This window comes from Gymnogyps californianus, chromosome 1 (genome assembly GCF_018139145.2).
Source record: "Gymnogyps californianus isolate 813 chromosome 1, ASM1813914v2, whole genome shotgun sequence".
NCBI lineage: Eukaryota > Metazoa > Chordata > Aves > Accipitriformes > Cathartidae > Gymnogyps > Gymnogyps californianus.
In genome coordinates this window covers 108,303,195-108,330,664 of record NC_059471.1, presented here as the reverse complement: position 1 = coordinate 108,330,664, position 27,470 = coordinate 108,303,195, and positions in this window count along the sequence as shown.

Here is a 27,470-nt window from a genome sequence, read left to right as displayed (position 1 = left end):
TATATTTATTATCTAATACACAAATAACTAATGAGTCTACTTTCAAAATACAGAATTACCTATCTTTCTTCCAAAGCTTGTTTAGTTTAGTTATTGATATGATCTTTAAGACAATCCTCAAAACAGTTAACAAGAAATAGCTTTGCAGTAAAGATCTTAAACATATTTCTTACCCTTAAACTTCTAACACATTTTCTTAGGTTTTTGTTTAAGTTCAGAAAGTTTGGTACAAAATGACATAGAAATTAAAATAAAATCATTGTTGCAACATCCAGTCAGCTGACAGTTAAGAAATTCTAAAATCATGCATTGATGAGAAGAAATATAACACTTATTTTATATTCTCTGCATTTCATTCCCTTTTTGCTTATTTCCTCTCAAAAAGTGTTTTATCATAAGGACCAGACATATAATATTTTTAGCTCAAAACAATTACACCCTTTTTTCCTTTTCTACCACCTCTTTTTATTTTTTTCTCCCTGTAGAAATGCATAATCCCAAAGAAAATAAAATCTCTTGTAGACACAATCCACTGAAATTATTTGAAAAAAAACCAAAGCTTAAATATGTGTGTGTGCAATTCTACTGCATCAGAGACTTTGGCAGTTTATATTAGACAAAGTAAACAAAAATTAATTAGAATTATTTTTTCCTAGAGTCAATGTTATCATCACATATTTTACACTGTAAGTATTGTTTTTTCATGACCATTATCTTCCTCTCTGTCCAACAAAAAATAAAATACAGTTAAGATATTGATGTGGAAACCTTTTTTATTATCCTACACATTGAAGTATTTCCAGCACCTTAGGGTTTTTGTTGTGCCTCCAATATATATGCACGTATGGCAAGTTTTTTATTATACTTTTCCCTCTACTGCATCTGCTCTTGGTGTTATCAGACATATTTTTCAATCAGACTGATTAAAGTGTGTTCAGAATATAAATGTATTCCTTTACAAATTGAAGGTCCCTCTTTCTGTTTATATAAAGTATGGAACAAAGTATACTTTTTTTCTTTCAGTACATCTCCTTCCTGCCTAGCTTCATTTTCACAGAATTCATCCTGCTGACCAAAGGAAAGCAGTACAATCTTTTTTTTTTTTTCTTCAGATAATTCTTTTTTTTTTTTTCCTCCTTCAAAGTTATAGAATGTGCATAGGGTAGTACAGGTTACTAGAAAACTGGATCTTTATCACATATGTAAAACATCCAAAAGTCTGATATGTAAAATGGAGCTTTATCAAGGATGACCTGGAAAATAGGCAGAGACTTAAACTACAGCCAGTTCAGCACCTGTAGGTCAGTAGTTGAAACTTTATAAGTCACAAAAAACTCCTGATATATATTTTGAAATGAATTACAGGTAATTTCACAAATTATCAGTCTAGTAAAAAAAATATTAAAGTTTCCTCTTTTTCATTTATATGTAAAAGCATATCAGAATAAGTAGATGCATCTAAAAAAGCAGTAATATTTTTAAAACAGTAATGGTGTCTCCAGCTGACAGATTAAGGAGCTATGCCAAGTTATTTCCTGCTGAAATAAAGATTTTCATATATTGGAATGTTTTTCAACTTTCAAATGGATACTATACATAAGCTAATTTTTCTGCATAGCTAATATGTATAGCAAAGTCTCTGTCATAAACATCAGTGACTTATTGGTGATGTAACATAACTGAAATTATCAACAGATAGAATTAACAGAAAAGGACTAAACGACATTTAGTCGTTTTTAGAATTACGTGCCAGCAGTTCCGCAAAGTGAATTACCAGGGCATAATGGCATAGCTCTGTATTCTAAAGTTCAAGAAACTTAAATGTTATTGAATTATGCGTACATTCACAGAATTGTGCATGTCAAAGACAAATTTGCAGAAAACACAAAAACACCATAAAGATGATGAAGGAGGAGGAAAAGTATAGCAGAGCTAGAAATTAACCTGGACTGAATGGAACTTCTTCAACTCATCCCTCCATGAAAGAATACACATATTAAAAAAAAAAAAAAAAAAGGCAACATAGAATCATATAGAAACATATAATGGTGCTTTAAGTTTTTGAAATATAAATTGCCACAGTCTCTCCCAAATGATCTCTACATTCTAATGTGTTCACTCAACAAAAGATACAAGTAGTGTATTTGTATCTCTGGTGGTCTGTCTTCTCTCTCTCTCTCTCCCCCCCCCCCCCCCCCCTTCCTTCTTTCCTTCCTTCCTTCTTCCTTCCTTCCTTCCTTCCTTCCTCCTTCCTTCCTTCCTTTCTCCCTTTCTTTCTCTTGTCCTTTCTTTTCTTTTCTTTTCTTTTCTTTTCTTTTCTTTTCTTTTCTTTTCTTTTCTTTTCTTTTTTTTTTTTTTTTTTTTTTTTTTTTTTTTTTTTTTTTTTTTTTTTTCTTTTCTTTTCTTTTCTTTTCTTTTCTTTTCTTTTCTTTTCTTTTCTTTTCTTTTCTTTTCTTTTCTTTTCTTTTCTTTCTTTCTTTCTCTTCCTTCCTTCCTTCCTTCCTTTCTTCCTTCCTTCCTTCCTTTCTTCCTTCCTTCCTTTCTTCCTTCCTTCCTTCCTTCCTTCCTTTCTTCCTTTCTTTCCTTGATTGCTTATCTGCTGGGAACTAGACTTCCCACTTAACTCATTTCTGAAAGGTTACAGCTCATTCTGACATGAAAATTAGTTTGTTCTATTTAAGTGGCATAATTTTGGTAGTAATTTCTCTGTGAAATTTAATGTTAATTTAAGGGATTTCAGCTTCTGTGTAAAATTTGATCTTAACTGTAAAACATTTACATCCTTCTGAAGTCTGTTGACATCAGAGCCACTTTTTAAAGGTAGAAATTCTGTTTGAATTCACTGTCTTCTTTTTTCTTCCACAGATTCTTCTTATTGGAAAGGTTATTCCTAGAAAGACTTGATGAAATTATACTTGCTCTGACTTCTTACTTTATTTCAAAGGGTTTGTTTTTATTTTTGTTGGATTGATTTTTTGTGAGACCTATGGATTAGGGCATAAAGCTGCTAAAAATGCAGTATTACTTTCAGTTTGAATATTTGCAGTATGTGGACTTGGAGATGAAAAGATAAAAGTAAAAGTATACTTATGTTTTCAAAAAATCTTAGCTTTTGAGCCTTTTCTACACTTCCATGGACTGCAAATCGTGATTTTAAAAAATTAAAATTAAAAAAAAGGTTGGTAATACTGTTATTTTTCTGAATTTCATGACAATTTCATTATCTCTGCTTGTATTTGTTTTTCCAGTTTTTTGCAATCCATACTTTTGAAGCTGGGTAAATTTACAAAAAGTAAGCTAATAATTTAAAATCCAAGAGCTCAAACCCCTAAAAGTCCTTTAGGAGACCTGGAGTGGCTCAGGTACAAATAGATGCTTCAGTCACCCACTTTGATAGCTGCTATCAAACACAGTATAAAACACTATGAAGTACTAAGGGCAATAAGGTCAAAATGAGTTGATAAGTGAAAGAATATTCAATTAATATTTCTGTGTTCTGCACTCTACTCAGTTATCCTTGGGAACAAAAGGGAAAAAAAATAGCATATAAATGGAAAATAGGTTTATAGGTTTGTTGTTAAAGGGGAAAGAGTAATGTAAAAAACTGACTTGTGTAGGATTATTTATTGTTCATTGAAATGCTAATTATACTAAGTCTGTGCTAATGATGATGCCAGAAGGGCATGAGTTTGAATTAAACTAATTAAATATATCCTAAAGGAAAGAAGAAAAAAGAAATTGAGCTTCTCTAAAGCTGAATATATATAATTAAAATGAGAAGTAATGATGGAATGTAAATACAATATTATACAGACCTATAATGGGGACATTGTGCTGTAAGACATTTAAGGTATTATATTTATATTTTAGAAGGTATAATAATCCACTATATAATGCTCGGAGCACATAAATTTACATAATTTCGTACCTAAGTAAAAAAACATCAGTGAACATTGCTAATATAGAAAGTAAATATAGCTATACTACACAAAATTTTAGAAAAACAGTCCTTTTTGTTCTTTTGTACCCTGTTGTGAGACCCCCAGCAATAATCCTTTGGACCCTCATTGTGGACAAACCAGCGTTGATCAGCTTAGACAAAACTCTCTATTAGACCAAATAAACCGTACTTGTTCAAAAGGAACTTGGATTAATTCCTTACGATAAATGTGTGTAGATGATAAGACCGAGTGAAGAAGTAGTATGGCTGTCACAAAGTTACAATACAGAATATATTAAAATAAAGCTTTATTTTACCTTCTAGCAATTGTGTATGGTGCATAATATTTGTGGAAGTAAGCTTTTTAACTGACTTTATAGATGTGATCAATAATTTATGACTTCTGATTAATGCAAATCAGATATAATTAATGGTCTTGTTTTCAACAAGTTTGTTAATTTGCAGAACTTTGCAATGGAGACAAAGTTTGCTTCTTCTCAAAAACATATGAAATGAAACACCAAACAAACTGAGTAAAAATTTAACTGGAAGAGGATGGTGAAAGAAACCCACCTAACAATAGTTTGAGGAAAATAAGATTTGTGACTAGCAAAGGAAGAAAAGCAGAGTTCACTTTCACTTTGAGTTTTGATAATATTTTGTTTTATTTTTTCACAAATGAAAATCTAGATACTTGTGCTAACTGGGATTTTGTAAGGTGCTCTATTTGGGGAAGAAATAATCTGAAATCAAACACTCTCTTTGGGGACCCATTGACTTAATAGGAATTTGGTATTTGATGCTGTCTGCGCTTGCAAGTTACTACACACCACAAGGGGCCTAAAGTGGCTGTGTTATGATGTGGACAATTTAAACTCAAAGGTCAGACAGAAACATTTGAGGGAAATTAATCCTTTTCTTTAATACTGCAGGTCCAGGTGTTGCATCAACTGTGTGCAACTAAGTCAAATCTGATTGTGTTCTCCATGACACTCTTAGAAGAATGTCACATTGCTACATATTGTTCTGTGACTGCATTTGTATGCTTCATTCAGTGTTTTGGAGTTGGATTTGGCAGCTTCCTTTGCAAGAAACTACAGTTTGGTTCTTAGAAGTTTTATATAGTATTTGTGGGGCTTTTTGTGAAGTGAAGTAGCAAGGCAGAGAAGAGGAAAACATAATCTTATCATTGGAGAATCCAAAATTTTATTTTTTGGTTTCACAGAGAGTTTTGTATTCAAGGAAAAAAAAAACAAAAAATACATCTCCTATTTTATACAGTTTCCAGCAACTCGGAATTACTAAAATTTGTATGTAAGAAGTTAGTTGGAACTGAGAAATAATGCAGAACTTGAGACAGTTTAGATTCAGGTTGGAAAATAGATACGAGCTATTTTGCAAAGAACATGTGTTATTTTTATTCCAAGCAAATTTACAGCTAGACCTCTGGACCCCTCAAGTGTTTATAAATCTGCATATTCACCATGAAGTAATATTCTGTTGTAATCATGTTTTGCATTTAGGATGAAAATTTAATGGATAGCCTAATTTCTTAAAAAGATAAAGGAAAACCAAACCAGGACATGTAGAAAAGATAGAACGACTTTTTCAATAAACTTGCAAAATTGTTAGATTTTGAATAACACTGTATGAAATGTGTTTAAAAATTCCATACTAAGTTTTAAAATCTTGGGATCAGGATGGGCTATCAGAATTTGCTGTCCTTCCTGTGCATGTTTTATTGTCCTTGCCTGGCTTGTGATAGTCATGATGACACATTATCTGCAAAGAGGAACATTTGTCTTATTACTGAAGATTTAAGTGTTTCCACTTGCTTAACATCTGTGAAACTTTTTATGTAGAGGAATCAACAGCAGGGTGGAGGCCATAAAAAGGGTTCTTAGGTTCTAGTACATGTACCCTCAGGATATCTTGTCATTAATGTTTACTGAAAAGTTTTCTTCTACTTCTAGACCCTATTTATAGAACTCAAGTGACACTATTCTGAAAAAAAAAAAGAATATTTATAAACTATGCTTGAAATTAAACACTCTAACAAGAGTAAAGTACTCCACTAAATATTTCTAAATGTTACATTTTCACTGTTTCTGCACGTCCCTGCCATTTTAAGAAAAATAAGGGCGGTGCCCCCTCAGACAAGTGAGATACTGCACATTTACACTTCTTTAGGATAAGAGGTTAGACCAGAGGATTAGGAGCAGAGAGTAGGGGAGAAGATAGAGAATTGGAAAGCACTGAAGCAGTTGAAACTAAATATCAACAGAAGCTGCCTGGAGGAAACTGTAAGGGATGTAATAAAAAGTCCTTACAGGATTATAAGGTTCCTTAAGGAGTCTCACAGCAGTAGGAAAGAGCATTTTGGTGGTAGGGTGGAGAAGTGTTTCTTGAAGTTGGATTACAGGAAGCTGAATTTTGTTGTATAATGTTCATTTAGTGACCACCTCCTCCTGGAGAGGCTGAACTTGAAGGAACAGCAGAGTGACATCATCATTTGGCAACAAACAGATGAGAGCCAGGAAGAACTGATCCAAAGCAGTATTTGGTTATGTTTTTGTCAGTGAAGAAATGAAAAGGGGCAGTGGGAGGACTGAAGGGTCTGTCCTGGATTAGTCAGCAGGCAAAGGACTAGTGCATAGGGGGAGCCCATGGAATCGCAGTTAGCTAAATCCTTCCTTCCTCTCTCCCTCCATATATTATTCTAAATTTTAAAAAGGATATGTGAGTGGCAAAGAGTGTTCAAACAAATATTTTTTGCTTAAAACTGAAAGAGGCAAATGGGTTCTAGAGCTGTTAAGAAATTGACTTGGATCTCTGTCTGCTGCTGGTAAAAACAAAAATCACACATCTGTGCATGAATCCACTGATCATAGCTACTATGGAAAAGCTAAGGATATCTCCTTGTTGCATATCCCCATTCCTGAGAGTCATGAAGGCTGAGGTGCATGCTGGTGTATGGTACTGAAGAGAGGAAGACATGAGAAATAATCTAATGGTCTCACTCCACAAACAGTTGCAGCAGAGTACCTTTCAGGGACAAGACTTTCTAGTAATGTTAGCATATGGTCCTAGAAATATTGAAGCGTGGATGACCTTGACCGATGTGAGTATGTCAGTTTCTGCATATTTGTAACTGAAGTGCATATTTGTATACCTTACAGCTGTTTTCAGCCTTAGAACATTATAAATCTGGGCAGAAGGACTTGCTAGGCACTGCCTCCATACACACTTCCACCAACCAGCGAAGGCCAGCCCAGGCAGTAACATCAATTTTGGAGACTGTGTGCAGCAAGTGTATGAGGCTGTTGTACTCAAATCTTGTTGAGGGCAAGAGGAAGCACACTTCCTCTTGTGTATATGGAGCTGAGAATTTTATTTTTAGCCAAATTAATGTTTTAACAGTCTGGTAGGCCAAATTATTAGTCCAATTAAAGTAATGCTAACACTCACAGTCTAAATTAACACAGGAAATCCTCATTAATACCTTTGAAACTGCTATACAAAATAATTTAGTAATTCCTGCTCCCTTTTCTCTGGTGTTATATTCACCCTTCCAGCTGTGAATATAACAGTTCATCAAAATCCCAAAGTTGGCAGAAGAAAGAGGGAGTGGGGAAATAAGATGTGTTGGCAGCATCCTGAGGTCTTTGCCAGCAGGAGCCAGAGGTTCATGGTGGGAACGACTTTCTACTCTTTGCCACAACAAGCATGATATTGGTGTCTTATACAGTTGCAGTCTTGGGGTCCATTTGGCTTTCTTTTTTATACGTTTTCCAGTTCCTGCCTGCCCCTTTTCCTCTGTCCCCAGGGAAGGGGTGAAAGTTGCTTCACAACCCCCATGTGCCCAGCGGCAGAGCTGGAGCTCAGACAGGCTGGGCAATGGGCACTTGGCCACGGGGCGCCTGCTAAACCCAGCTCAGCCCTGCTCAGGCCAAGGGCAGCCCAGCCACTCCCTGGGACCCGACACAGCCTGCCACCTGTGCCCAGTAATAGCAAATATAGCCATATTTACAGGTCTGCAAGACAATGAGGTATGTACAGTAGCGTGTAGGGATAATAATGTTGGTTGTCTGTTGGATCCTGTCATGGATACTCTCATTTTTCCAGTTCAGGAAGAAAAGTGCCTTGGGTTTTTTCAAGGTTGTCGCAGAACAGGTAAAGTCATTTGTACCACAGAGTTAATGTGGTGCAGGGCATACAAGAACTTGCTCTGCCTCTAGCAAGGCATATGAGGTAACACATTCCTGTCATGTCTACACTGCATCTTCAGAGAGGCACTCCAGGATTGTTGCCCAAGGACCTGCAGTGTGGATACAGATGGGGTTGTCAAGGTCTGAATAATAGAATTGGGTTTCTCCAACAGGGGATAAGCACTCAGTAGTTATGAATGCAACTATTTATCCTTGCTTTTAAAAAATTTCAGAATAAAGATGTTGGATAAAATAAGACCCCAAGGGCATCTGTGGGGAACAGTGGTGGACATTATTTCCTCATCTAGATGGAAGTACTATTTATAATTACCCTCTCTTGAGTTAGGCAGACAGCTTTTGATTCATTTAATTGTATTTCTCTCCAAACCAATTTGATTTAATTTCCCCATAGGATATGCTGTGACATAGCATCAAATACATTTTGAGAAATCCAGATAGATCTCTGCATGCCTTTCTCATAGTTCTGCAATTGTATCAGCATCAGAAAAATGATCAAGATGGCTTGGGACATTCAGTCTCTAAGAATACATTTATGATTCTATTTTGCAACTGATTCCACTCTTTTCCAAATATCAGCTCCATTCATTAACAAATAATGTTGTGTGAATGAGATTAGGTGCTAACATCACTTTCTCTTTCACATTTTGATATTTTAAGATTGTAACTTGTTAGTGCTAAAGGCTCAGAAACTTATTCCGTACTCTACAGCTTGGTTTCTGTGGTTCCTTCCCTGTTCACATTCCTCAGGTACAACATAAACAAGTCTTGATCAAAGTTAACCTTTGTGGAAGGTTTTTAATTGCTTATTTTTAATCTAGATTGTGCTTTGTTCACTTCTGGTTTAGTTTAACAGCTAATAATTTAGCCTTAGATTTTGGAATACTCAAGTGACCTCCTTGTAGTCTGATCTTCGCACTTAAGATTTTCCTTAACTGCAAGATGTACTCCCCAATTGTCTTACCCTTGAATATATTGGTATACGGTTCTTCGTTTAGTTTATTGGCTTTTGACGCATAACCCAGTTGCAATCCTCTTTTTTTTCCTCTTTTTTTTTTCTGTATGCTTCCTCCAGTCTTTAACAAATTCACTGTCTAGCAGCGACACTGAGAACATAAAAAATAGTTCCTATATTAGATCAGAGTAGAGATTCATCTTGTGTGATCTACTCTCTGACAGAGGCCAATATCTGAAACTTCAAAGAAAAAATGCAAAATGATGAACCAAATTCTATTTCCAGGAAAGCAAAATTTGAAGGATTACAAAACCACTAATAAAATCAGCAGAAAGAAATAATTCTTCATAATCTATTTCAGCTATTTCTCTCTCTTCATGAAAAAAGATGACACCATCTTATGATTTAGAATAATTAGTTTTTAAGTACTGTTTTTTTTTTCTAATAATTGATCATGCCAGGCAGATGCAACCTTGGATTTTTAAATGACCTTTGCAAGACATTCAGCTGTTAATTTCTGAAGAGACAAAGGTTTAAAAAGGCATATAATTTATCTCCTGAAACAGCTATGGGCCTAGAAGTATCTGACATATCACAGAATCTTCAAGTTTAAAACATTTAAGCTTATTAAAAAAAAAAAAAAAAAGAAAAAAGGTATACTTTATGTAAGGTTTCCAGTAGTTTGTCAGATTTTGAAACTGTTAAAATAAACATTTTTTCTATCCTTTATATGCAGATTTAAACTTCTTTTATTGTACAGAAGGGGCTTAGTTTCTAATATCTGTTTTTTAAAGATAATGAAAAAGTTACTAGCATTTAAAATTTTTTCTATGTTTAGCAAAATTTTGGAGAATCAGAGATGGTTATGTATGTAAGATTAACATTTTGTGCAACAGACATCATCAAGTGTTTGTTTATTGCCTATTATTTTGATAAAAGAATAAAATATTTCTTATAGCTTATATCATTACTATCTATTACAGAGATAAAAATTCCTTTTCTGATTAATTTAAACATTGTAAGATTTGTAATTGCTTATTTAATAAGAAAATGAAATTATGACTTTTCCATTTTCTCACCTACAAGCTGTACTCACCAAGGAACATTAATAATACTAACATATCATTTTTCAGCTCTTCATCTAGAACTTAGAAACACAATCATTTTGCTTTATGGAACACTGTTTATAGCAACTTATAATGACCCTTGTACTGGGAGCAGCATATGCATTCCTGTAAACAATATCTTGTGTTGCAGGATTAAGAAATAGCTAGTAAAACATCAGACTTCTTATCTTTATTTTATGGATTTTCTGTTCCATAACATAAACATAGAAATCTGGTATTGGTCAAGGCTCTATTCTAGGATTAAGGCTTTCCATCAATGTATGTAATTGTTCAGAATTGTTCTCATTAATTGTTCAAAGTTTTTTCTTTAGATCAATCAGGAATACACAAAAAAAAATTCTTGGTAAAAGAAAACACCAAAAATTTTTTTGAGGTGAATAAAATATTTCACTTGATAGACACTTCTACTTTCAGACACTTGCAGTAGAAAGGAACAAAATGTTTCAGCAAAGGCATAGCTTCCAACTTTTATGAGTTTAGTCATAGACTAGTGCTATTTTGGATATCTATCATGTTTGGGCTTTGGCGGGTTGAGCATCTGGTGTATCTAGAATCTATATCCGCTGCATGTGGCTAAATTAATTGGATCACGAAACTAATCATTCACAGAGGTCTATTTGCTAGATTAGGCTCCTAGTTGGATTAATTTAGTTCCAGGTATTTTAAAAAGGTTAACCTTGAATTATACTGATGTGGTCAGTGGCAAGCCCTACAAATGCTAGCTGAAGTTTGAAAAGCAAATTTTGCTTGCCCCTCAATCTGTAACCAGTAAGTCTTTAGATTTAAGAATTGCTATATAAAACAATAAAATCTTCAAGGATTTTTTGATGGCTAGAATTGGAAAAAGACTTTACTTGATGGAATATTTACACATTCAAGTGACCCCATTAAGGCCATTTTATCCCATTTCCCTCGGCATTTGAATTATGTTTGATTATGTGTATGTAAAGTGATCATCATTAATTCCACTTTTTAACAGTAAAGTTCTAAAGAGTTTAATATGCTGTCATAATTTACATTTCACTTATTTTTAATATTAAACATTGAGGAGGTTGTTGTATGTTTACATCCAAGTAATATTATCTAGATAACCTCTTACAGGTGTATGAAAAATAAGACAAATCTAATGGAAGTTCATTTCAGTACTGAAGAGCAGTCCTGGGTGGCTAATAATAATTGTAATGATTTCAGTTCAAAAGATAAGGACAACTTCACAACTATTTTGCCACATTTTTTTATTCTGAAAATATGTGTTTAATTTCCTACTGCAAGATGCAGAAAGATGACCTTTTCTCCTCCACAAACAGAATAGTACTTTCCAGGAGCACTTTAATTGAATTTGTATGATATCGTTACCATTCCTGTGCGAAAAGTGCCTTAAGAGAAAATAAAAATCAAGGGCATGCATGCATGATAAAGCTTTTTTTGGGGGGGGAAGACTTTTGTAAACAATAGAGGAGATAATAAGTCCTAAATTAAACAAACAAACAAAAAACATCTGTACTTGTGTATGTAAGAGGAAGATGTGAGAGTTGGAAAAGAAGTGCCAAAACATTTTCATGTTCTTAGTTTGAAGAATGGAAATGCAATTTTGAGGATACTTGTAATGAAAGCTAGGGAAATAATTAGAAGAAAATTTATATGAAATATTAGATCTAAATATGACAATTCTTGGGGTTTAATTATAAGGAAAAAATACTAATGGCATATTAAAAGTAGCTTCATAACCATAACATTATTTTGGCATAAATTGAGTGACTGTTGACATGCTTACTGACAGTGGTCAAATATCCTCTTTACGTAGTTTAGGGGGTTAATGGCATTGCTTGTTTGTTTGCTTGCTTGTTTTTGGTGTGGTTGTTTTTGCTGCTTTTGCACTTTTTTTTTATGACATCTTCCTATCATTTTAGGCTGTTACCTAAACTGGTCAATAAATAGCAAAACAGAAAACTTTCACCTCACAAAGCTACTGTTGCCAAGATGGAATCTAGTGTAAACTGAAACAAATAAACAAAGAAACAAACAAAAAAGCAGAAGCAAAGGCTTCTGGAGAGGGCTTAGAAACTGGCAGAGAGATCTGACTCACTAAAGGGGCTGCTGAATACAAAAAAAGCCAAAAAAATCTAGGTGAGGCCAGAGGAAGTGAGAACCTAGTACATGAGGGAGTTTGTGTGAACCAGTTTTGTAATCCTCTTAAATAGTATGGTATAACTCAGTATCAGGGTAAAGTACAAATTCTTTTGTAAGGACACTAGAAAGGTTTGACTTTGGGACTGACTGTGATTTTATGCTAATGGGTTTGGAAGCCGAAGTTAATAGCTGGGAATTGCAATTATTTTTCTGAAACAATCTGACTTAGTTAAATATAGTTGGTGACAGCAGGGAGATAATGTTTAAGTCTCAAGACTAGAATACAATAATTCTTGTGTATCCAAAGCATTACCTGGTGAAAAGCAAGAATGATAAATATTTACTATTTGTTTAATGGAATAAGGACATAAACAAATAACTATTTCAAATGACCCATGTGTAACTTGTTACTTAGGAAATGAATAAAGGAAACTAATGAGCAAAAAAATTAAAAAGAGCATAAATAAATAAATATAAAGCTCTTTTTCAAAATAAGATGACTCATATAGTCTCCCGTCTGGGTAGGTGATTAATCCACACTTATCAAGTCCCCCCCAGTGTTGCAATCTTGCTAAGTTTGATAATGATCCTGTGAAATTACTTAGAGTTCTAGTTGACAAACAAGTGTTATTGTTGTAAGTGACTTTGTGACTTTCTTAGATAGTTTGCAAAATAGCTGCAAAATAGAAAATTTGGATATATTATTGCTTCTCACCATCACTTTTCAGAAAGAATTTTTATAGCTGTGATTGACTTCAGCTGAACAGTGGCTTCAATTCATTCATTGATTTCAGTAGAGCAGTTGACTTTTTAGTTATGTCCTGGGACAGCATGGCATACTAAACATATCACCTTTTCTCAGGGGAAGAATATTAACATTTTCCAGTTCTGCTGAAGCCCTCTTGTCTTTTACTTTTAGCCTTTCTTTGAAAGTAAAATATATGTGGATTTGTATGCACATCTTTTTTAAGACTAGAGATTTCTCCTTGACTTCCGTCTCTTTTCTGTTATGTCAAAACTTAGTGCCTTTTATCTTCTTGGGCATTTTTTCTGTTAAACCATGATATGAGAAGAGACAGAACAGAGCATATGTTCAGGATTAACTCCCTCTGAGGACCAAATCTCTCATTTCTGGCAATGTCTGTTTCTTAATCTATATGATATTTTTCTAGTTAGACTTACAAAAAACTATTTCTTCCAAGCCCAAACTCCATTATCTTGAATATCAGAGCTGCAGATGTAACAAACGTAAAAAGATTGTATTGTTTGTAATAACTGAACTAATTCATTTTTCTGAGTGACCGTGTTTTAACACACCTCCATAAAATTATCCAAACACCTTTTATACAAAAGAAGAGGGAATGTTTTGGGGTTTTTTTGTTTTTTGGGGTTTTTTTATGTGAAAGGAGGAGTTCTGACATTGCTGGGAAAAAAAATTCTGGAGATTACAGATGGAAAAGTTTTTCCAGTTTTAGACTTTCACTTGAATTTATAAACAAGGGGAACTTGTTGAGTTGTTGCACTTGACTTTATTCTAATATTTTTAAACAAACGAAACTGAAATGTTCTTGTGTAAATTTAGTTGCTTTGAATGACCCAGAAAAATCACTTTTGCATCACACGTCCTGCAAAATCAATAACACTTATGGATACCTTGAGAATCATTCATCAAAACAATTACATTTTTACACAGTACATGAAAAATATGGATAGGATTGCTCCCATTAAATTATGATGGACTACTCTATAACAGCATAATAAATTAGAGGTTTCCATTTTATTTAGTTATGACATTAATATGTTTGACCTTACTCCAGTCAGTCACCATTAGAAATATTTTTAGGATCATAGTAGTGTTTTTAAGGTAGAAGTGTATATTCTAGTATTTTAGATACAGGACCATATTTTCAATTTTCTTTAAGAGCTGCATGAAGACATCTAACACGTTTACTGCATAGGATTAGTATCTTTAGCAAGGAATCTTATTAAAGAATAAAACTGCTCTGTTAGTATAATATGGATTTTCCCCTGTGCCAGTTATAAACTCAGCAAAATAATTCCCTATTCTGAAAACAGTTAAGATTGTACAGAGTAACTTTATTACAAAATAAAAATTTCACTAGCATAGGTTCATTAATGAACCTTATACCAGTTCAAAACACAGTAGTAATTTTGAAAATCTTCTTTTCCATGACCAAGGCTTTTGCAACAAATTTATGTTTATTAATCTCATACTTCAGGTAATCTACTGTCTGTTTTCAGGTACCAGAAAAGAATAATTGAAGTTAAGAGGAAAAATAACTTGGTTGATGTCCTTTTACATGCTTCTGAATAGAAATTAACCATACCTGGACATAAGAGTTAGAGCAGATTGCACTCCTATTTTTATTGCTACTTAAAAAAAGAAAAATCAAGTTGGTGATTCTTGTTCTACTGCTGATAGGATTTGAAGGTGAGACTTAAGTCAGGTGTAAGTTGCCTCTATCTAGAGAGTACCTTGGGTTGATTTATTTTTCTTCCTCTGTAACATACAGAAATGTCTGTTCTGTCTGCTATTTGGACAACAGAACTTAACAAAGCAGAGGAAAAACATGTTGCAGGAACAGAGAAAATTAAATCTAGTTATTTTCCACTCTTTTCATAGGTTTCATTGATTTTTAGGGTTTTGGTCTTTCCTATAGTACTTTGTTTTTTTCCATAGGGTACTCAAAAAGATTGTTGTGCTTTGTGTGATGGATGGCATTGGAGTAGATGTTCTAGAAACCTTTCAAGACTAGACAACTTTTGAGTTGTCAAAGATGCTGAGGGTCTATATTTGATTGCTCAAGGTTACTAAATCTGGACCTGGGCTTTTTGTCAGCCTGGAGAAGAGAAGGCTTGGAGGGACCTAGTTTGCAGCCTTTCACTATCTAACAGATGGATAGAGGAGATGGTGTCAGACTCTTCTTAGAGGTGAACAGTGAGAGGGTATAATGGTCACAAGTGGTTGCAAAGGAAACCCAAAGGTAACAAAATCCTATAACAAGGGTCATTAAGCACCAGAGTGGACTGTTTGGAGATGTTGGGGAATATCCATTCTTGGAGTTTTCAAAACTTAAGTGGACATAGCCCTGAGCAAGCAACCTAACTTCCGGTTAGCCTAACTGGAAGTTAGGCTTTGAGTAGGAGGATGGACGAGATGACTTCCAGAAATCCCTTCCAAAAGAGGTAATTCTTTGAATCTATGTAAAGAAATACTTAGTGAGATATACAGACTCTGCTGGAGGTTTGTTTGATTATTTGTTTCTTTTCTACAAATAATGTACTACTGGGAAATGTATTGCCTGCATGTAGTGTTCAAACTCTGATTTTTTTCTTGTTATGGTCACACAAAATTGCATGTATAGTTCTAATCACATCAGATTCACTCAGAAATGTCTGGCTCAGTTAATTACCTCTTTATTAGGACTCTGATGAATAGTTACAGTCACAGTGTGTTAGTAAGTGCAAAAAAATTGTCACATAGATTGTGCTTCTTTTGTAGTGACCACTGCAGCTAACATGCATTGACTAATATTTATGTTTGCATCTCAGCAGCAGGGTGAGTAATTTGATATGCGTACAGATCACAAACTCCATTTCATTCCAAGCCATGTGGAAGGCATCCATTGATGCTGAATCTGTTTCTTACATAGGTGCTTGTTCCGTTACAGATAGCAAGTATGTAATTTCAAATGCAAATATGTTTGTATTTGTGTCTGATGCTTGTTTTCTGCAAGTATTCGTGTATAACAGGCTTCCAATGGCAACACGTGTCACCTCAGTCTGTTAAGTACTATATATTTTGCAATTTTTTTGACACCTTTCACTTATACCTTTATCTAGAGTCTTATTTTAACTAGTGCTGATGGCAAATGAAAAGAAGACCTCTCTAATCACATTTTATATATCATTAGAATGGTCTTCTTTCCATTTGCCATCAGCAGTAGTGGTCTGGTGTATGAGCGTTCTGACACTTAAAAGCATACTCTGGAAGTGTGGTGTTGAGGGAGATAAAAAAGGGATTCAGCAGCAGTGAGCTATAATAAGTTGGCTCACTTAGTGTAGTTATTATCTCACAAGTCTTATAGCACTGGTTCTTTGAAATTCCCAGCTATTGCCAGCATTAGCTGAGAAAACTCTTATCCAATGCAAGTATTGTACCAATTCTTTCCAGTTTTCACCAGGGTTGTATTTTGAAAACTGAATTTAATTCTAGCAACTGGTTAAAACCAAAAGAAGGTGCAAGGAATCCTTATTTCAGTATGATTTTCTAGTTTTGAGATGCCACCACTATCTTCTGTTTTCAAAGTAGGGGAGAAACTAAAAGCTCTTGTTTTAAGATATAATTCATATACAGACAAATAAAATGAAGGGTTAAAACAACTGGTAAATTTTAAACCTCCTTTTTATACCCTCTCATAAAGGTATTTTGAATGTTGTTCTACAGTTGGGTCGTAAATTCAATTATCTTGGGATCATTTTGCATAGTATTTTTAGAAATAAGTTGCAAGCTTACATATATATATTTTGTTTTGGTTTGGTTTGGTTTGGTTTTTTTGTTTTTTTTTGAAAATGTGACTCACACATGGCAGGCAAAGAAAATATTAAATGTTAGTATTTTATACGCCATGTTCCAGTTATCAAGCATCAGCCTGTCAGGAGTAATCTTATTAGCTCTGGGCTTTTGTCTGAACATTGTGCTTCATACTTTGCCAGTTAAGTTTGACTCAAATTTATTCTCTTCCTATTCTCAGTCTTAACTGAGCTACTGACAGAAATCTTTGCTGATTATTTTCTAACGTCATGTTTTTATTAATGCTCTCTTGCCTTCTTGCAAGCAGGCTGACAAGAATACATAGATCAGAAAGCCTTCTAGTATAACCTAATAGTATAATTCTCAAAACCCGCGGTCTCATTCCTTTATGTACTTTCCTATTACAGTGAAATAAAAAATCCCACTATATTAACTTATTCAATTTTTAAATTGGTATTAAAAGAGACTAGGTAAGAGCCTACTGTTTAAATATTTTATGCATATGCACTTTCCAGAATGACTGAAGAGAAATGAATGGCATGTATGACACCACACAAAACAGAAAACAGAGGAAAAGAGGCGTTGTAAGCACTTTTCTTTTCCTTTGTTGGTTGCGACTGGTCAGAGTTGTTTAAATTTATGCCCTTTGTAATCTTTTAAATAAACTTAGATAACACTCAAAGTCAATTGTTTGTGAATTTTGCATGACACATTTTGATGGGAATATTCTTTCCCTATACCTTCAAAATTTGCAGGTTGGCAATCATCTCAGACATTTGTCAATATCAGACGAATGGAACACTTAGTCCAGTCACTCATTTCCAGCAGTGCTTGATGCCAGCCAGAGCTGGCTCAAAGCTTCTCCACAGAGTAGGTAAAACCCAGTTTTATGTTCAGTGGATTTTGGGAAGATAAGAGGAGAAAAGCTAAAGAGATGTTAGCTGTAGTTGTGAAAGGCCAGAAGGTTGGGGTAGATTTAACTTCAGCTCTGAGCAGGACAGGTAGGGTTGTGGGGCTCAGTGGGGCATAAGGGAGCTGTAAGTAGGCTATATACCATTCTCTAATGGAAATGATCATAGGTATTGAATCTTAACTTTGCTGAAGCACTGCTCTATTTTTAGTCTCTGCTGCCTTTGTGTTTGTTGTGGGACTAGACAGGGAGGGGAGGTAGGAGAAGAGAACAGTGACAGCAGCTGATCCCGAGAAGAACAACCTCCTTTCTGCAGCAGCAATGAGGCCCTCACTCTAAAACAAGTCCAGGGAAGACTGAGATGAACTGTTTTGATAATGGCATGGCTTCCTCCCCCCCCTTCCCCCCCCCCTTTTTTTTTTCCCCCCTTTTTTTCTTTTTCTCTTTTTCCCTCCCCCTGGGGTGGGTTGAGGTCAGAAAGTGTTTGATTTCTCTTTTAATTTCCTTTGGATTTTAATCATCTATGGACCTCAACATTTATTAATTTATTTCTTTATTGAGGATATCTGCAGAATAGGGACACGGAAAAAGGAGTTAATTAATCTGCAAATTTTCAAATGTCTCTACAGTATCTACTTCTCCTTCCCAGAATTGCAGTTATTGGGAGTTAAAATCCCAAAGATCAGCTCTTTGTGCAGTTCCCTTAACTATGTTAGAACTATAATATTGTATAAGTTTTCTGAACCTGTATTTGCCATTCTGTTATCTGAACACATTTCTCCCATCTCCTTTATTTCCTATTTTGCCCATCCTCCTAACCTGTATCTTATGCTATGTATGACTGATGACAGAAACAAGCTCTGTACAGAGCGAGGTCCTGGAAATGCTTGAATTTCTGGAGAAATCACTAAAAGGAAAACTGTGGAGCAGATATAGATGTGTGTCAGCTGGCAAGCCGTAGCTTGCTCCTGTGCAAGGCAAACATTTTTGTACTTATTTGCTTTTATGTGCATGTACTTTTCTGTTGAACTCAGAACAGGATTGTTTTGGGCCTCAATCTGTACAGCTGGTAAGTCATATGAACTGTCTGTGAGTTACAACTTGGCTACCTCTACACAGAATTTTTTCAGGGAAATCTTCCAACATTTTCATGATCATCTGAAACAAGTGCTTTTGTTTCTTCACCATCATTTGTGTAGCTCTTCCCACCAGCTGAGCAGCCCTCCCTAAAGTAAACTGAGCTAATCAGTCTTTTTTTCTCCTTTTCCTTTTCCTTTTCCTTTTCCTTTTCTTTCTTTTTCTTTTTTCCTTTTGAAATCAGTATTAGAAATCAGAGCATTCACTTTATTGTTAAACAGGGCAAATTTTTTGGCAAGACCTCTTCAAGCTGTTCTCTGAGTGGCTCACTGGTCAGCTGAGATGATAGATAGTATTAAGGCTATGAACCCAAACAACATGGACAATGAGAGTGGAACTGATGCTAACTATTGATGTATTTATTTTAAACTTACGGATTTCATTAAAGGAGTTTCATTAAGTGAATGCCAGTGTGTACGTTTGTGTAAGAAATAAATTATTTATTCATGAGAATTTTGAATTCATCATTCAAAGCAATTGGAGAGGAAAAGAAATACATTATGGAACCTTTTATCACTTCACTGCAGCAGCTTGGTTGCACACATGCACATGCAAACATATCTTCAAAAGTTGCTACTTTTATGATCTTTTCAAGAGACTGGGGGCTAGTTAATTCTTAAGGAATAGTTCTCTGATCATAGTTGAAGGTGAACTGTCTTTTCTTGTACCTCAGACTGACTTGTGGTATTATGAAGCACTGCATCTGGTTCTTAATAGTCATGTCCTACTGTATTAAGTCATGCAAAAATATCCTGAAAAGACTGATGCAATGATTTATGGCACGTAGTATCTTGATGTGTCAGCCAAGGAAGTAGAGCATATACAGATGGATCTCATCTGTAAATGGCTTGTATATGTGGAATTTTAAGAAAAAAAAAAAAAAATTTCATGAAAAGCACAGAGCATGAGAAAAACTACTTTTATACTAAGCTATAATGACTGGAATTATCTGTTAGACTGCCATATCTTAGACACTTCAGAACTATGAATACTGGTAAACTTGTGTAAAAAAGGGTAGTGAGACACATATGACAAATAAAGAATCCTTACTGTAGAAAGAACTATTAGGGATCCATTTTGAACAACGCACAACAGGAGTCTTCTTCATAGTAACATATGAGGCCTTAATGGAGTCTAACATCTTAAAATTCAAGAAATAAATGTAGTTAGTGGTGGGGAAAATTCAAACCAAAACTGTATTTTGGTATATTTCTTCTTGTATAGTATTCCTGGTGTCAATGCCAAAAAATATTCACTGATACACATAGAAAATGAGAGCAAAACTTGGAAGTTTTCTTTTAAAATTTCATCTATAAGATGAGCAGCAGGCAAAGTTATCCAGGCACAAACCAATTAAAACCCATCTGTTAGGTACTAGCTACCTTAAATGTACAAAACCTCATTTCTGTTAGTAGGTCACAAATCTTTAGGTCCATTTATACGGCTAAGGAACTGTTTCTTCAATGTGCCTAAGCATGTGAGTAACAAACACTGAGGGCATTGTAGGTAAGGATAGTTGGCATCTGATGGATTTGTCTTTTGCTCCTGAGCTGGAAGATTTTATGGTAAGTAATTATTCAGTCATATAGGTTGTGTATAGTGTTTGATGGTGTCCGTCACCTCCAGCTCCCTTAAGAGCTTTTGAGGCCAGAAGAAGCAGTAACTGCTTAAAGCAAATCTCTAAAATTGTATTTCAAACAAGAATAGCTGTAAGATAGTAAAGCTACAATTAGCTACTAACTTTAATGCCATGTCCTAGATTTTTGAAGGACATTGTTCAGAATGAATTCATATTTCCATGTACTAGTACCATTTCTTCCAGTTATACTTTAGGTTTTCTGTCATGTTACAGCACTTCTTAGAGAATTAAAATATCTGCTTGTGTTCAACATAAAAATATTCTCAATTGTATGTTTTCTTAGAAGACACTCTGAAGAGAATAATGGCTGAAGGCAATGAGGTTGATGGATCTCCTGGTTAATGTGTCATTCTTCTAATTAATTTAACTAAATCACAGTAATTTACAAGGACCTGGTTATTAATATCTTATATTACAGACAAAATTCCTGGAATTAAGAAGTCCCGGTTTTGGCTAGGACAGAGTTAATTTTCTTCCTAGTAGCTGGTATAGTGCTGTGTTTTGGATTTAGTAGGAAAATAATGTTGATAACACACTGATGTTTTTAGTTGTTGCTAAGTAGTGTTTATACTAAGTCAAGGATTTTTCAGCTTCTCGTGCCCAGCCAGCAAGAAGGCTGGAGGGGCACAAGAAGCTGGGAGGGGACACCGCCAGGACAGCTGACCCAAACTGGCCAAAGAGCTATTCCATACCATATGACATCATGCCCAGTATATAAACTGGGGGAGCTGGCTGGGAGGGGTGGATCGTGGCTCGGGAACTATCTGGGCATCGGTCAACGAGTGGTGAGCAATTGCATTGTGCACCACTTGCTTCGTATAGTTTAATTCTTTTAGTATTACTATTGTCATATTATTATTATCATTATCATTGTTTTTCATTCCTTTCTGTCTTATTAAACTGTCTTTATCTCAACTCACGAGGTTTTTTTTTTTTCCTGATTCTCTCCCCCATCCCAGGGGTGGGGGGCAGTGAGCGAGCGGCTGCGTGGTGCTTCGCTGCCGGCTGGGGTTAAACCACGACATAAGAAGAGGAGACTCTTAGCAGGATTTTAGTCCTTTCTAAGAAAACAAACTGTCCTTGATGATTAGGGGGAAAGTTGCACATAATAGGGTGTTAATTTTTATGTACCTCTATAGAAGTAATGTAATACTGCATTTTTAATATTTTCTGTCCAATCTATTATGCTGCTCTGGATTTTATGGATAACCCACAATTACATTACCCTTGTTTCCATGTTCTATTTTTACATCAAATAGTGATCCATTTCTTTTACTGAAAGAAACATTAGAAACAATGTTTTAGAACATCTCAACTACAGTGAGAAATGTGCTTTTAAAATATCTCAACCTTTTTGATTTATTAATAATAAGTAAAAGTCACTGCAGTTGATTTCTTGAAGAAAAAGCACATATCTTTTTCCTGTCCTTCCACCTCTGTAGCGCCTAGATTTTCTCAGTCTACTAAGGTCAGAAAATATTAAACAGATAAACATAATGTTTAATTTAAAAATCACCAATTTGTTATGATTAATTGAATTGATGTCTTCCTGTGGCAGTTACAGAGTTAGATGTACATTTGTGCTACATTAAGATGCCCTTTTCAGGATAACCATTGCATGGAGTTTTTTTGAATGCCCTAAAGTCAAAATGTCTTCAAGAAAGACAGTGGACAGTAGATAATAATGAGACCAAAGGCCTAACAAATTAAAAAATACTAAATTAAACTAACACTAAACTAAATAAATAAGTGAAGTTTTGTCCATATTTACTCAGTTCTTCAGAAAACAATAGCAGGGGGGCAGCAACGTAGGAAGAAAATAGCCCTCTGTGTAGCTTTCTTCCCCCTTCCTCTCCCCCTCTCTTTCCTTCTTGAAAAAAAAGAGCTTTTCCTCGGATAACTGTTCAGAAGCAAAACCCTTTGTGTTTGGAAGCATCATTATGTTGTTGTATTTGTTCACCTATTCATAAACTTATGAAATTTCATATCAGTTTTCACTTGTGAGATGGTTTCCGGTCAGAATTCTACACTGTCTAGAGGATCTGTTTTTTAATTATGTTGTTACCACTAAAATATTGGATTTATTTATATGTACTGTTCCCCAATTTTATGGAAGTATTCGATTTTTCTTGAACTGCATGTTTCATACATTCTTCCAAATTTAAGTCACCTAGAAAACGCAAGCCCTGATCTTGAAAACGTATCTCGGACCAACTGTCCTTGTGCCCCTAAGTCACATGGACTTCAATTTTCCTTTGGGAAGGACCTATGGAATGTGTATGAGCTGATGAGCAGGGTTACAAGAAGCAGTCCTATTTTTAGTGAGTACTCTCATTGTCATTTGGACAGTGTGATATCAAATGTGATGATGATACCTGAATGCATACCAGTCTGAAACTGGTGATGATGTCACAAACCCATAGTAGGTCACTTTTCATATTTTCCCACCTCACTCTGGCAGTGTTATTCAGACCACTTGCAGAATCTAAGATCGGTACAATATGTAGGCTTTACAGGCTAGCACGGAGAAGAATTGTTTACAATAATTTTATCTTATGAAATACTCATTATAGCATTAACTTTGCTTTTCCAAGAATATGCTTATTTGGCATGGTTGCACATGTGCATGTCACGGGGGATAGTGAAGGGATTTCTTTAAGAATAGAAACTGGATTCTGTTGGAAATCTTTCCCCTTGTTTGTTTGTTTGTTTGTATGTTTTGTTCTTCCTACATAAAGTCTTCTTCAAAAAAAGGAGAGTACTCCCTAAGAATGTAATGATGTATTTTTTCCTATGTGAAAGCATACTTACGAAAGAATCTTTTTCTCTACATTGATACAATTTTTGAGGGTGTATTAAAGTTCATTATTAAGAAAAAATACAGGAAAGAGAACAGCTTGAAAAATTTATATAACAATTGGGATTTTAAAACTGAGCTGAGTGGAAACTATAGAATTACACTAAAAGCCCCTTTTGAAATGTTTATTTTTAAAAATTTTCAAGTGGTTAACTCATCAGACTGACTATTTCTGGTTTGTTACACTACTCCATGTGAGGTCAAATTTCAGCTGGTACTATTAGAACAGATTTCTGATTAAGTGGTTCTGTACATATTTCTTTTTTATTTCAAGATATGCAGGTTTACAAGTGCTGAATTTTAAGCTAAATTGAATTTGAGATCTTATAAAATATAGGTCCCACCCATTCCATGAAAATGGATTTAGTGGTCAAGTCTGTTGAAAAATCCTGAAGACTCAGGGATCTACCTGAACAGATATGAACAGAATAAAACTTTCATTGATTTGTTAATCTTGTTCAGGATCAGAATGAGGATATTAAAAATGAAGTAACTTCTCAAATTTGCATAAAAGCCTTACTTCTCTGTTCTGGCTTTCTTGATAATGGGCGTTTATGTTTTCACAGAGTAAGCTTGTAAATCTTAATAACATTTTTACCACATACTGTTGCACATCAAGTTTGTAATAACAAAATCCTAAAGCAGATTATCTTTATGTGATTTAATGTTTCCCTTTGTCTATGTGGTATAGTTTTGATAATGGAGTTTATGAACTTCATTGTCTCTTGAGATTCCTAGTAGGATAAGTCTTACTGCTAGTTAGCTAAATCTTATATTCTACCCTACAATCTGTTACATTATCTAGTATATTTTTTTAAAGAAAGATCTTCAAAAACCTTGATTTTGTAATTCCATTAACATTGTGTTAACCTGGCCTTTACCTCAAAAGATGTAATGTTTCATAGCTCCCTCAGTTAAAATTTTCTGTCTTTGTACTCAAATAAGAATGTGTCACAGAAGCAGATAACAACTAATAATCTATGAATTTTAGACCTGGGTTGGGTTCGGTTGAGTTGGATTGAGTTGGGTTTTTTTCCTGTAGCAGGTTTAATTCCATTTCAGTTCCCCTTTTGATGACAGAGAAGCCAATACTGTCATGTGTGGAAAGCTGATGTTTCATAGCTTGTGGACAATTGCTATACTTTGTTTCTTACTTCTCCTTGAAAGACCTTTTGGCAGCTAGTCCCTTTGGAGTTTTTGCAATTTGAAACAAGAGAAAACGTAGAAGACAATACTTAGATGACCTCCACTGCTGTTCTAGAAAAACATGGGTGCTTACTCCTGGTTATGTCAGTGAAGCTAAGAGAGTCCACACGCTTTCAGAATTGCACTTCGGGTGCAAAACTGATCCTTCGCAGCTGTGTGTCTCCTAGCAACTTATGTCATCATCTAGATGTTCAGAATTAATTGAAAAAAAAACAAAACACCCAAACCAGGAAGCTACTGTGAAAAAGGTTTTTAAGAGGAGAGCCCTGTGACAGCAGGATTCCCTCAGGCAGAGTGCCAGCACAGATGGTGGAGAACTGAAAAACAGACTGCTAGCTGTACTGTGAAAACAGCAGCTCAACTTAAGCTCAGAATAGTGTGAAAACCAACGAAGTTGTAATGGGATGCTTATGTTAGTTGTTGTCGTTACCAAGTTTAGCAATTAATATCACGAGAAAAGAATTTTTTTTTCTCTTCATTTCTTTTATTAAATAGATCAAATTGAACAAGAATGATATAATACGTAACTTTATATGTGGAAAGAGGAATAGTATACAAAGGCAAGGGGTGTAGCAAGTTGGTCATAAAGATCTCAGAAGCTTGTTGCCTCCAATCGAATTAGCTGAACTCAGATCAATATTGCCCAACTAATAAAAAATGTGTAAACATTAGAAAATTGTGTGCTTTATGGGTGAGCTTAACAATTTAAGTTGTATGATTATGGATGCAAGTGTAACATACTCAGAAAATAAGGAATACTGGCTTAACCTTTACAGTATGGCCATGGCAAGAGACAGACATTGTAGCTCATTAATGCAAAGTAGTCTTAAGTTTAATGTTTGATGACTTATGTGGAAGGTACTATGTTGTAGTTTGCTTGATTACAAAGGAAATATTTTGGAAGGAAGGGAGTATCATGATATATTAGACCAATTACTGGTCTTATATAACTTGTTTCAGTGAGTAGATAGTTGAAGTTAAGAGCAGAATTTGACCCTGTAACTGGCACTAAAATATGCTTTGATTCTGTGCAGTTCAGAGTGTCTAATCTCTGAAAATACCTGATGTTCAGAAGGTTGCAATCCTTTTATTAAGTCTGGCAGACTGATTTATCCTATTCAAAGACAAATACATCAGAATATTAAGCTTTGTCACCTCTCTGGCATCAACAGTTGCTTTAGCTGTTTATTGTGGTTTTGCTTGAAGCTGCTGTTAGTGCCTTTACAAAAAAAGTGCAGTATAATATCTGCTGTTTACAAGTTCAAAGTATTTGCCATTCTAATATGTAGAATATTAGCCTTTCTCTGCAAGTTTTCAAAAAGGGATTAAATGAAGATAAATACAAAACTGTAACAATTACAACTCTGTTATGAAATTGTTTTGAATAGCCATTTTATATGCTCTGAATTCAGAAGAACAAATGTTGGTCTCTGCCTCTCTAAAGTAGAAAAGTCTACTTAAGAGACAGTCATATATATGTGACTACACTTATATATGATATATAGGCTTATATTCTACCTTTGAACATTTTTAACTACGTAAGCAACTAGACTGTCAATGTAAAGCATGAGTGTTTAGTCTTTTTCTTTTTTTAATTTCATTACAGAAAAGAACCTGTCTCTATCTTAAGTAATCTATTTATAGATCAATCTATCAGATTTTTCTTTGTAAATTTTGAACATGCTTACATTTTGGAAGTCAAAGATTTGCAAAGTGTCATTTATTAAAAGTTTGTATAGTATTTGAAGCGGGAACATACATCACCTTGAAAAATTTCTACTTTATATCTGTTAAAAAAACCTAACCCCCCAAAAATTTGCTAAAATAATTTTTTTTAAAAAGATATATTCTTTCCAAAGCGAGCAAGTAGCCACAATTGCCAGCAATACTGCTTCTTTTTTAAAGACATGAAGGGTTAACCAGTTATATTTAGAATGTTTTTCAGAGGGATCAAGCAGAATAAATTTGTGAAGTATTTGTAATGAAATTAAGTAATTCCAAATACTCTCAAACATTTTTTCTACTAATCTTACCATCTATTTAACATTTAAGCATAGAAGCTGAAATCCATCTTGATATTTATGTAATATGAATGTCAGATTAAGGAAATAGGCAATTGCATGTTGGCTCTGAATTCTCACAACTTTTTTTTTAGGAAACATACTCAAGGAGTGGAATAAAGAGGCAACAAGTAGGTAAAGATACACAAGAATTGCCTGCAGGCTTACAATATGTTTTTTATAGGTGATATTCTTACATTTTTAATGTGATTTGACTAAAATACTAGCCAGCTTGTCTCCTGTCTTGTGTTAAATTTAGCCTGAAACCTTTCTGGTAAGATCTTGAAGCCATATGGTCTTGTTAGTATTCAAATAAGAGACTTCCCAAGAAAACTCAGATGCTACTGAGTAAGGCTGTTTCAGATTCCTTCCCTTCTGTTTTTTCTCAAATTAATCCTTCTTTTGAACAAAGGTACTGGCAGTACTTCCTTCAATAATATTCCAATGGAGTTTTAAATCATTTGAGATTTAGAGCTGCAGTAGGGTAGTTTGTAACCTTAATGTTATTCCTTTCTCTTCCTGAAATCTGACTCGTTTTAATAGAATAGCGTTGTTTTCTCGATTCTGTGAATTTTTGTTTGTTTGTTAGAGACTTTAAATCCATATTGATATTGCTATATACAGGTGTTGATGAAGGGTTTAACTTTTCTGAGCTAGGTTTTTCTGGTAAAATGTTTGTCTGAACATGGAGCAGAAGAGGCAATAGGTGGAGGAAAAACTTGTATGAA